The 12,228-nt window shown below is 42.9% G+C and overlaps 1 protein-coding gene across 8 annotated transcripts in view; it reads right to left on the reverse strand.

Moving 5' to 3' along the window:
* The window catches only part of EHMT1 (euchromatic histone lysine methyltransferase 1), a 138,622-nt gene extending 126,926 nt beyond the window's left edge, over positions 1-11,696 (reverse strand). For 5 of the 8 annotated variants that reach the window (XM_029920817.1, XM_029920820.1, XM_029920819.1 and 2 more), the window contains exon 1: positions 11,336-11,677. The gene's annotated coding sequence lies outside the window, so the exon portion shown is untranslated. Of the gene's footprint in view, positions 1-11,335 lie in introns of all 8 variants that reach the window. The other 3 variants (XM_029920818.1, XM_029920822.1, XM_029920823.1) reach the window with 3 other exon arrangements.
* Positions 11,697-12,228: the final 532 nt, after the last annotated feature.

Raw genomic sequence — 12,228 nt, forward strand, 5'->3', positions numbered from 1 at the left:
ACACATGAAGCAAACATGGATATGACTAAAAGGAAAAGAAAATGCAACAGTACCAGGAGACTCCAAAACCCTACTGCCAGTAACCGACAATCACTAGAAAGACAACAATGATGTGGAAGATTCCACACCACAGACCAGCTCCATCTCACACGCCGACCCGAGGACTGCACAGCACACATTCTGTTCAGACACGCAACAAACACTCTTCAAGACAGAAAATAACCTGAGCCATTTTTAAGAAATTAACTGAAACAAAATGAAATTAAAGCATGTCTTCTGACTGTAACAGAAGTATATTAAAAAACCAACAAAATAGGGAAATCGAGGAAACACCTACAAACTTGGAAATTAAACATATTTCTAAATATTCCATGGGTCGGAGCTCCTGGCTGGCTCAGTTGATAGAGCACGTGACTATGAATCTCAGGGTCATGAATTCAAGCCCCATCATGGGCATAGACCTTACTTAAAAAAAAAAAAAATTTAAAAAACAGGGGCAGGGTACCTGGGTGGCTCAACAGGTTGAGCATCTGACTCTTGCTTTTGGCTCAGGTCATAATCCAAGGGTTGTGGGACTCGAGCCCTGCGTCGGGCTCAGCTCTGAGCATGAAACCTGCTTAAAATTGTCTCTCTCTCTCTCCCCCTCTACTCCCTCTCCATGGACATGCACTCACTCTCTCTAAAAAAAGAAAAAGAAAAAGAAACAGGGACGCCTGAATGGTACAGTCAGTTAAGTGTCTGACTCAAGATTTCAGCTCAGATCATGATCTCACCGTTGAGACCAAGCCCTGTGTTGGATCCCACACTGAACCTGGAGCTTGCATGAGGCTCTCTCTCCCCCTCTGCCCCTTCCCCAGCCTGCGCTCACTCTCTCTCTCTTAAAAAATAAATAAAACATTAGAAAAAATAAAAAGAAACAAATAATCATCCATGAGTCAAAGATATCAAGGGAAAACAGAAAATATTTTGTACTGAAAACAAAAATGAAAATACAACATACCAAAATTTATAGGCAGGGAGTTGTTTCCGTTTTCTAGGGCTGCCATAAAAGAATATCATAACCGGGTAAATTAAAACAACATAAATTCAGGGTCTCACAAATCTGGAAGCCAGACAGCCAAAATCAAGGTGCCAGCCAAGCCGCGCTCTCTGAAGGCTCCAGGCGTTTTCTGGTGTCTCCAGCTCGCAGGTACTCACAGGAAGTCCTCAGTGCCCCGCAGCCTGTAGGTGCCTTCCAGGCAAGCCTGTCCTCACAAAGCACTCCTCCCTCATGCTGGCACAGGTCACCTCGTACTGGGGGTCAGGCTGTTCTGAACCCCGTGTGAGCTCATCTATAATGACCCCACTTACAAATAAGGTCACATTTTGAGGTACTGGGGGTGGGAGGACAGCACTTCAACATATCTTTTTGGGGGACACAAATCAACCATAATACAAATTAAAAAGTGCTTTGAGGGAAATGTATAGCTTTAAATTCCTATATCAATCAGAAGAGAGAGAAGAACTCAAACGGAGATCCTAAGGTTCTACCTTAAAAAACTAGGAAAAAGGCAAATTAAACCCAAACCAAGCAGAGAAAGTAAATAAATAAAGATGAGAGTGGAAATAAAAGAGAATAAAATATAGAGAACATCAACAAAATGAAAAGTTACTTCTTTGAAACTTCAACCTAACATAAAACTTTGACTAAACAGACCAAAAAGAGAAGAAAAGAAAAGAAGACCCAAATTACTAATATCAGAAATGAAAGAGGGAATATTACTATTCACCCTCTAGAAGACAGAGAGAGAATTATAAGGGAATAGTATCAGTAACTGTAAACCAATAAAGTAGGTGAAATGAACAAATTCCTAGAAAGACATAAAACATCAAAAATAACCTAAGAATATAAACCCTGAATACCTATAACAAGTAAAGAAATTAATAATGAAGGGCGCCTGGGGGGCTCATTCAGTTACGTGTCTGACTTCAGCTCAGGTGGTGATCTTGCAGTTCACGGGTCGAGCTCCACACCAGGGTCTGTGCTGGCAGCTCACAGCCTGGGGCCTGCTTCAGATTCCGTATCTCCCTCTCTCGCTCTGCCCCTGTCTGTCTGTTTCTCTCTTCTCCTCTTTTCTTCTCTCTCTCCCGCCCAAAAATAAGTATTTAAAAAAATTTCTTTTAATTAATAATGGAAAGACTTCCAACAAAGAGACGCCCAGGACCAAACTGCTTCACAGGTGAATTCTACCAAACATTTAAAGAACAAATCACACCAATCCTTCACAAACATCAAAAAACAGATACTTCCCAACTCGGAGAGCCAATATTACCATGACACCAAACACTCAAAGACATCAACAAAAAAGAAAAACTACAGACCAATATAATATTCTTTATGAATTCAGATGCAAATATCCTCAACAAAATACTACTGAACCAAATGCAGCAAGATGTGAAAAGGATCAGATACCATGACAAAACATTTACTGCAGAAACAGAAGAGTTGTTTCAACATACGAAAATCAACATAATACACCATATTAACAGAACAAGGGACAAAACCACATGATCACTTCAACAGATGCAGAAGTACTTAAAACCCAATATCCCCTTCTGATTAAAAAAAAACAAAAAAACAAAATCTGCTCAACTGGGGGACAAAAGGGAACTTCCTCAACCTGGTAAAAGGCATCTATGAAAACTCACGGCTAACACCATTCCTGATGGTAAAAGACTGAAAGCTTTCCCCTAAAAATAGAAATTAGACAGGTGGGCTGTTTTCACTACTTCCATTCAACTTTTTAATGGAGGTTCTAGTAACAGCAATCAGGCAAGGAAAAGGAAAACAAATAGAAGGCACCCATATTTGAAAGGAAGAAGTAAAACTCTTGTATCTCATTCCCAGAATGCCATGTTCCAGTGCAGCCGACACTTGAATACTGCAGACGGTCAGGGGCCAGCCCCAATGCACTTGAAAATCCACATAGAACTTCCGACTCCCCAAAAACTTAACTAAGAGCCTACTGTTTAGCAGAAGCCTTACCAAGAACATAAAGAGTAAATTAACAGATTTTGTATAGCATATACTGTATTGTTACAATAAAATAACATTAGAGAAAAATGTTAAGAAAGTCATAAGGAGAACACTTTAGAATACTGTATTGTACTGTATTTATCAAGAGTCAACCATGCACTAAAGTGCATTTTTCTGTATTATGTGCCATACGTTAATAAAATCCTCCCAGAAACTGTCTTTAGGTTTGGGCTACATGTCTTAGCGTTACTGAATCTGTTTAAGGTATGGGGACCGACATTAGAGAACCATAATGGCAAATTCTAACAGACCACCTCTGTAAGAGAAGGAAAAGAAGAGCCAATGAGCCACAGAGGTGGAGGAACACTTGACCTTGGCCTTCCACCGGCCATCACACAGCTGGCATTTTGTTTAGCTCTCGTGTTCAAGAAGTTCACAAAACACAGGCCAAGGATGAGCAAGCAACCAAGACTTTCTAAGTGTACACACAGCCTCAGAATCCAACAGAGGAGAAGACCTAGACTCCAAGGACATAAATCAGTTTAACAACCAGCCTAGCAAAAAATTTCCAAACTACACAAGACAGAGAGCCCTCTAGGCCTTTCTTAGGCAGCTCTTATTAGGAGCAACAGAATGTCAGGCGCTTTCCATGTAATATCAAGACTGTCCCTCTATTGAAACTAATGTAATATTGTGTCAATAGACTTCAACCAAAAAAAAAAAATCTCTCCTTTCCCATGAGCTGTACTTCACTGTAACCAAGCACTTTTTTTGTACCAGGACTCCAAATAATAAATGAAGACTGCCATTTTGCAGTTAATGAATCTGAGCAATAAATATCAATAATTGTTAACATCTGCAAGATGACCAGACTAATTACACCTAATTTTAAAAACCTCAATACTAGTTACAAAGTATTCTTCCTAAAAAAAAAAATGTTTTTACAAGACAAACGTAGGGGTGCCTGCATGGCTAAGTTGGTTAAGCTTCAAACTTCAGCTCAGGTCGTATCTCCCAGTTCCCGATTTTGAGCCCCACACTGGCTGTCTGCTGTCAGGACAGAGCCTGCTTTGGACCCTCTGTCTCCCTCTCCCTCTCTCTCTGCTCCTCCCTGGCACACAAGCTCTCTCTCAAAAATAAACAAACATTAAAAAGCAAGCAATGGCTAAAAGAGAAAAAAAAAGCCATAAAAAAAAACAAACCTACCTCTGATGCAGCACTGCACTGTCCAACTGAGAGAGAATGTGAGCCACAAGCATGAGCCATCACAGAGAATTTTATACTTTCTAGTAATCACATTTAAAGAAAGGAATTAGAGGGGCGCCTGAGTGGCTCAGTCGGTTAAGCGACCGACCGACTTCCGCTCAGGTCACGATCTCATGGTTCAAGCCCTGAGGCGGTCTCTGTGCTGACAGCTCAGAGCAAGGAGCCTGCTTCAGATTCTGTGCTTCCCTCTCTCTCTGCTCCTCCCCCACTCATGCTCGGTCTCTCAAAAATAAAACGTTAAAAATTACTTTTCAAAAAGGAATTAGAAACACAAATTATTTAATAATCTTTAATCTAATATATCCAAAATGTTGTATCTCAACATACAATCACTATTTTCTAAAGTATTAATGTGATATTTTACGTTCTCTTTTTCACACTAAGTCTTCGAAATCCTGTATGATTTTTGCCCTCACAGCACATCCCAATTCACAATAACCACATTTCAACTTCTCAAGAGCAGCACGATGGCCACCGTACTGGCAAGCCGCAGCTCCAGACCTTACATACCAAATACCAACAACAGTAAATACAGAGAACAGACGAACATGTTAAATGACATCACAGCAATGCAATCACCAAAATCAAGGTTATGGAAAGCTTTGGGACAAATGAACCATTATCTTCAAAACAACTGCCAAGAGAAAAATAAAGATTTAAGAGAAATCTATCCAGGGCAATGAATAGACCATATTTTGTTCATAATTTGAAATGAAATAAGAAATGTTTATCAACAACAACAACAAAAAAAGAAAGAATAGTAACTGCATATTTGTTGGCTGAAATATCTATATTAACCGAAATATTCACCGATAAAACCCATTCACAGATGGAGTAGGGACTGTCCATGAGGAGGTAAGTGTTGATAACAGGCGACAGGCACACAAGGCTCACTCTACCACCAACTCTACTTCTAACTTCGAAAAAGTTTCGTTACAAAACAATCTAAAATATCTACACATGTACCTACTTATACAGGCTCAATAATGATAATACTGGTGGCCTGTCAAGAGAACTGAGTAGCCAGGGCACAAAGGAGAGCAAAGTTTCACTTTATATATACTTTTTAAATTTGAGCCATGTTAACTGTCTACACAAAAAAATTAAATTTGACATATATATATATATATACATACATACATACACACACACCTTGACTCAATCCGCTGGCCTCTGCACCTCCACCGCGTCAGGAGCCCCTAGCCTGCTCCCGAGCGCCCCTGCCTCCTTGCTGACCTTCTTCCTCCAGCCCGCCCTCCACGGAGCAACCAGGGTCGGCTATTCAAAACAGCGTTCTGTGCCTAAAACCCTTCAATGACTGTCTACAGTGCTTAGGAAACCAACTGGTTACCAAGGCAACAAGACCCCATTTGACCCGCCCTGCGTCTCCAGCCTCACCTCGTGTCACTTGCCCCTTCTGACCTAGTAACTCCACCCAGTACGGAAGGATGAGGACTCACCCAATTCATGATCTAGGAAACCTGGGCATCCTTGCAACACACGCCCAGTGGCTATTAAACATGTTAAAGATACGGATGCACAGGAAATAACATACAAATAAAGAGAACGAAAACAGCACATACTCACTGATTAGAGCCACTTTTAAATAGGAGCATGTGCATTCATAAAGACCAGAAAAAAACAGATGACAAATATTTGGCACTTTTAGGTTCCAATTTCCTGAATTTGTTAAAAATGACTTTTTTTTTTTTTAATGTACATAGTGTGCCTCAGTTTTCCGACTCACACCTCGCCTCCTTTGAGACCTGGGCTAACCCAACTTTCTCGTGGACCCTTTCCCAAAACAGATGATTTTTCTTGTGTACTTTTAACCGATTCCATCTCATTTCCTGCTTGGTAATATTTGCTCTACCACATTTTTACATTTTGTGGAATCAGGGGCTGATCTTAAAAACTCATATTCTCTTATACAATACCTAGAAATGGCACTTCATAAATAGAGGTTCTCAACAAATGCTGATAGACCCCTTAGAAAAAGCGTTTTAAATATACTCTGATCAGAACTTACAAACCTATTGTGGTGCCTGGGTGGCTCAGCGGACTGAGCACCCGACTCTTGATTTCAGCTTAGGTCATGATCCCAGGGTCTGGGATGGAGCCCCACATCAGACTCTGTGCCAAGTGTGGAAACTGATTAAGATATTCTCTTGCTCTCTCCCCCCTCTCTTTGCCCCCTCCGCCACTCATCCCCCCCTAAAAGAAAGAAAGAAGGAACACAGAAACCTATTAAGTAAAAATGAGATGCAAAAAGCGGTCCAAAGACTCTTCTAAGTATAACATCAACTGAAAGTGATGCAATCAGGGAAGTGACCTCTGATCTAGAAAGACACCATTCAAAGGAAATACCACCTTCAGACTTTTCAAAACCCTACCCCTTGTTTTTGGTTGTTTTTTTTTTTAGGTTTATTTATTTACTTTAAGAGAGAGAATGCGCACGAGCAGGAGAGGAGCAAAGAGAGGATTCCAAACAGGCTCTGTGCTGTCAGCGCAGAGCCTGATGTGGGGGCTCGAAATCATGAACCATGAGATCAGGACCTGAGCCAAAATCAAGAATCGAAAGCTTAACCAACTAAATCACCTTAAAGAGCCCAAAATATGGCCCTTATAAGCTCAATTATTTTCAAAGACAAACTCAATATAATGTGGTCCAACATACAAAATTGTTTTATGATAAGACAGGAAGCAGAAAACGAAGACTCTGGTCCCCACTCTGGCAAGGATCACACGTGAGATCTCCAATGACTAAGCTACCCACAGATGTCTTTTGAGTATCAGGACTAAGACACATCCATTGGTCTTGCTAACCTTTATTATGATTCCAGAACCTTCCCCAGTAATGAATCCAGAAACACAAACCACATAGTAAGGTCCTGAGAGAGGCAGCCCTTTGCACAGAGCTATGCTTTTAGTATGCATAAAAACTCACTCTTCAAGATTGATAATAAATGCTTCTCATTTCTACATGGCAGGACACTTTCCAGCCCCTTCTCTTATCAAAAATCAACCAGAGACAAGAACAGGAAAGAGAAACGTAAACTCCACCTAGGAGACATCAGAAACCCATACACAACACATGAATGGGAAGATGGAGAAGAGCTAAATCACCACACAGAGCAGAAAGGGCAACCTAAATTACGGGGGTTACTGCTGACCCCAGAGAACCATGGAGGCTCAGAAGATGGGGGTGATGCCTGGGCTAAAAAGGGGTGTGGGTCTAAGAATCCATGTAGAAAGAGTACTCGACCTCCAGGCCCCTCCGACAGTCAGGCAAGAACTCCTCACTGGAGGCCGCAGAGACCAGAGGCCGGCTTGTACAGCTCCACCGGAAGTGTACCGCACTCGAGGAAAGCGGGCCCAGAGCAGGGACACTAGGGAAAGGCGATGTGCTGAGCCCCGGGAAGACCCTCCGCTCCGCTTGCCCTTTAACCTAGCTCCAGAAGCCGGCTTAACAGCAACAAGGCAAGAGCCTGGACCAGGCCTCTCTGCGGAAGCCAAACCAGGGTATAGGCACATCTGGAGGAGAGCCAGCAAAAAAGTCAGTCGTTACCCTTCACGGAAGCCCCAAGTACACAAGCCCCCCAAACACTCAGCCCTCCATTTTTAGCACTTTACTCTTAAAGATGAATAAGCAGCCCAGGATCACCAGACATTGGAAGCAGCTTTCCAGAAAGAAAGAAAAAGATCAAAAAACACAACAGCAAAGAGGAATGCAACAGTAACAAAAAAATCCGGAAACAGTAATTTTAAGATAATTTTTTTAATTTTTTTCAAATTTTTTAAATATTTATTTTCTGAGAAAAAGAGAGCAAGTAAGTGAGTGAGCAGGGAGGAGCAGAGCAAGAGGGAAACACTGAATCTGAAGCATGCTCTAGGATCCAAGATGTCAGCACAAAGCCCAACACAGGGCTCAAACTCACAAACCACAAGATCATCACTTGAACCTTAGTCAGAAGCTCAACCGACTGAGCCACCCAGCTGCCCTTTAAAATAAATTTTTTAATTTTTTTAAGTTTATTTTGAGAGAGAGCGAGCACGAGGAGGGGAGGGGCAGAGAGGGAGAGAGATCATCCCTACCAGGCTCCAAGGGGTCAGTGCAGACCTGACCTGGGGCTCAATCCCACAAACCATATGATCATGACCTGAGAGGAAACCAAATCAAGAGTCAGACATTTACCCAACTGAGCCACCAGGCAACCCTACAGTTAAAACTTAAAAAATATATATTTTAAGGGGCACCTTGGTGGCTCGGTCGGTTAAGCACGTGACTCCTGATTTATGCTTGGGTCATGGTTTCACAGTTTGTGGGATGGAGCCCCACATCAGGCCAACGGCCTGGAGCCCGCTTGGGATGTAATCTGCCTCTCCCTGTGCTCCTTCCCCATTTGCACATGCTGTCTCTCTCTAAATATAAGAACAAAGTTTTAACTGTAGTCTAAGACATTTAACTAAAATTAAGCAGCCACTGTATACATTAAACAAGAATATAAGTAATTAAAAAATGAAAAGAGAATAAAGAACACGTAAATATGAAAAGAAAAGTTTAAAACTCAGTAAAAGAATTAGAATAGTCAAAAATACTCCCGGGGCGCCTGGGTGGCTCAGTCGGTTAAGCATCCAACTTCAGCTCAGGTCATGATCTCATGGTTCGTGGGTTCGAGCCCTCTTGTGCTCTGTGCTGACAGCTAGCTCAGAGCCTGGAGCCTGCCTCAGATTCTGTATCTCCCTCTCTCTGACCCTCCCCTGTTCGCACTGTCTCTTTCTAATGTAAATTTAAAAAAAAAAAAAAAACTCCCAAAAGGTAGAAAAAGATCAAGACATGACCAGAAAAAAAGCTTTTAAAAATCAGGAAACTAAGTACAGGAACTATAACATTCAACCGAATAGTAGAAAATAAACTATCTCAAATGTATGATACAAAATGTCCTAGAAACAAAAGGACATCAAACTCCAGATTTGGGGCTACTTAATGCTCTGAATGATAAATGAAAAGAGGCTACAACTAAGGCACATCACAGAAATTACAAAAATCAAGGATGCAATGATTCTAAAAACTGGGTGGGCGAATAATGGTTACAAAGGAATAACAAACACACTGGACTTTTTAATAGCAACACTGAAAACCAGAAGATACTCGAGGGATAACCAAAAATCATTTGCAATCTGGAATGCCAAACCCAGCCAAACTTACTCTTTAACTACAGTGATAGAATAAGTATGTTTTCAGACGTGCAAGTCCAAAAAGTCTGCCTCCCAAAACACCCCTGGGAAGCTACTGGGGAATGTGTTCCACCACCATTAGGGAGTAAACACAAAGAAGGGAGGCATGAGACGCAGGTAAAGGGGGTCAGTGCTGAAGACTGAGAGGGAGAATTCCAGGATGAGAGTGTGCCCCAAGCCAAGAGAACAAGCACCTCCTAACTGGGCAGGGTGACACAGGAGCACCAAGGAACTGAACAGTGATCCGACAGGACTAAAGGGAGGAAACTTAAAACTGAGAAACATTTTACAGAATGGGAAGTGCAAGAATGTTATTCTGAGGTTCAAAGGAAACCAGACAAATGAAAAAGAAGGCAATTAATAACTCCAGGGAAGAAAAAAGGCTGCAGGATATACAAAAAAAAAAAAAAGAAAGAAATGCAGGGTGCCTGGTGCTCAGCAAGTGGAGCATGATTCTTAGTCTCAGGGTCGTGAGTTCAAGCCCCACACTAGGTGTAGAGGTTACTTAAAAAGAAAATCTTTTAAAAAGGAAAAAGATGGGGCGCCTGGGTGGCTCAGTCGGTTAAGCCTCCAACTTCGGCTCAGGTCAGATCTCACGTTCATGGGTTTGAGCCCCGCATCAGGCTCTGTGCTGACAGCTAGCTAAGAGCCTGGAGCCTGCTTCGGATTTTGTGTCTCCCTCTCTCTCTGACCCTCCCCCTCTCACGCTCTGTCTCTCTCTGTATCAAAAATAAATAAAACATTTAAAAAAAAGGAAAAAGATAAAGAAAAAGAAATACAACTGTAGTTTACTACCCAGCTCAGTGTGGCACAATAATGACCTCAACACACTGAGTGTTTTGGATGTGAATCTAACCAGAATTCTAATTTTTATAAATGAGGGACAGAAAGTATGAGAGAACTGAAGTCCTCATCTACTGATAACCTCCAGCTGAAAGGTGACATCCCTGCGAAAAGTCTTATGTCAAGTGCACTGCCCTGTGCTCTGGTCCTGGGCAATCCTGAATATACATTAAATCCCAAGACCCCCCCACATACTAATCAACAAAATGGGGGCAGGGGATGTACTCCACTATTCTTTAGCGTGAAAAAGTGGTGACTCTCTTTCTAGGTCAAGGACAAGAGAATAGAATAAACATGCAATTTGGTAAGTTTCAAGTGTTCACTTTGCTGGCCTAATCATTTGGCAACCCTGATCCAGTAACCACTGCCCAGATTTAGGGACGACAGATGATCCTGTGCCTACCCACTGTCCAGGAAGCCCCTTACCCTAAGATGCACCTCCATAATAAACACTTAAAATCATGAATCTAAACCCAGAGCTTTTATTGACGGAGGACCACCGAAAATACAGACAGTTGCTTGCTAAGCAAACACAAGCTCCGGAGCCAAACTACCTGCGTCCATCTCCGGCCTAAGCTCCGAAGTCCCGGATCGCACTGTCTCCTCCCCTGCGGGCGGGAGTGTCCCAGGACCTTCCGCAGGTCGCTGCCTGGCTTCAGTGAGAGAATTCACACGAGGCGCTCCAGCAGGGCTGGACACAGGTAAGGGCTCAGGGAACAGAGGCTGTCCTTACCACCGGCTCAGTCAAGCTCTCTATTCGAGGCTGCCTGTGGAATGAGAGCCGTCTGGGGTCACCTGCTCATCAATTATTTATTAAAAACCTACTATGTGCCAGACACCAAAAAAGTGTGAGTACTCTAGCTGACTGGGCCAAGTCATGCAATCTCCTCTAAGTCTTGTTTTCCTCATCTGCTAAACAGGAAATAACAGTACCCGGGTACAGAGCAGAGAAAGCTAAATGAGAGAACTTACCCAAAGTAAGCAAGTCACAGTGCCCTGAGCCACAGCAAGCACTCAATATGTATCATCAATCATTACACATCTTCTCTCCTACAAACCGGGAAGTGACTTTTAGAGTTAACCCACTAGTTCCAGACTCTAACACCTTCCTTCGAAGTATGGTAGGAATTCAATTAGTACTCCTTCCACTGAATTTTTCAAATCCCCTGCACCCTCCCAGTTTACTATCAACACTCCCAAAAATGAAGGAAAAAAATAAATAAAAAGGCCACCCACGACTTTGCACCAGGTTATTGTAGCAGATCATTACTACACCTCTGCTTTTTGATCTTTAGACGTCTCCGCATTTGTTACCACGCATGGGAATACTTTCGGAGAAAAACTTTTAGATCATCACTTTTCCCCAAACTGGTCCCTTATGTCAGCCCGGAGGCCGCACCATTTCGGCAGGGCCACGGCCACAGTGCCTCCTCCTGCTTGCTTCGCCCTTCCGTGGGAAGCTAGTGGTCCATCTCACAAGAGTTTGGTTTCCGTGCTGCTACAAGCGAGGAAACAAACTATCCTTGAGAACTAGCAAGAGGGAAGACTAAACGGCATTTACAAGAGAATGGGAACTTTTCATATCCAAAGCCTGTTCAGGCAGTTTGTTTAGAAATAAACTGAAGTCGTGCATTCCTGCTTCTGACAGCCGCCAGGGCTGGGCAGCATTGTCTGGGGAGAAGCGCGCCGGGCCGGCCAACTTTTCCTGAAAAACGGTGCCATCCTATTCCGAACAAAGTGAAAGGTCAGCGGGGCGCAGGAGAGGCGCCGGGAGCGGACGGCCTCGGCTCGGCTCGCGCCGCGAAGTTGGCCGGCTCGCCCCACTTTCCCTTTTGTCCTCCGCCCCTTCGGCGGGGCTCCCGGCC

Source organism: Suricata suricatta, chromosome 13 (assembly GCF_006229205.1).
Source record: "Suricata suricatta isolate VVHF042 chromosome 13, meerkat_22Aug2017_6uvM2_HiC, whole genome shotgun sequence".
NCBI classification, from domain to species: Eukaryota; Metazoa; Chordata; class Mammalia; order Carnivora; family Herpestidae; genus Suricata; species Suricata suricatta.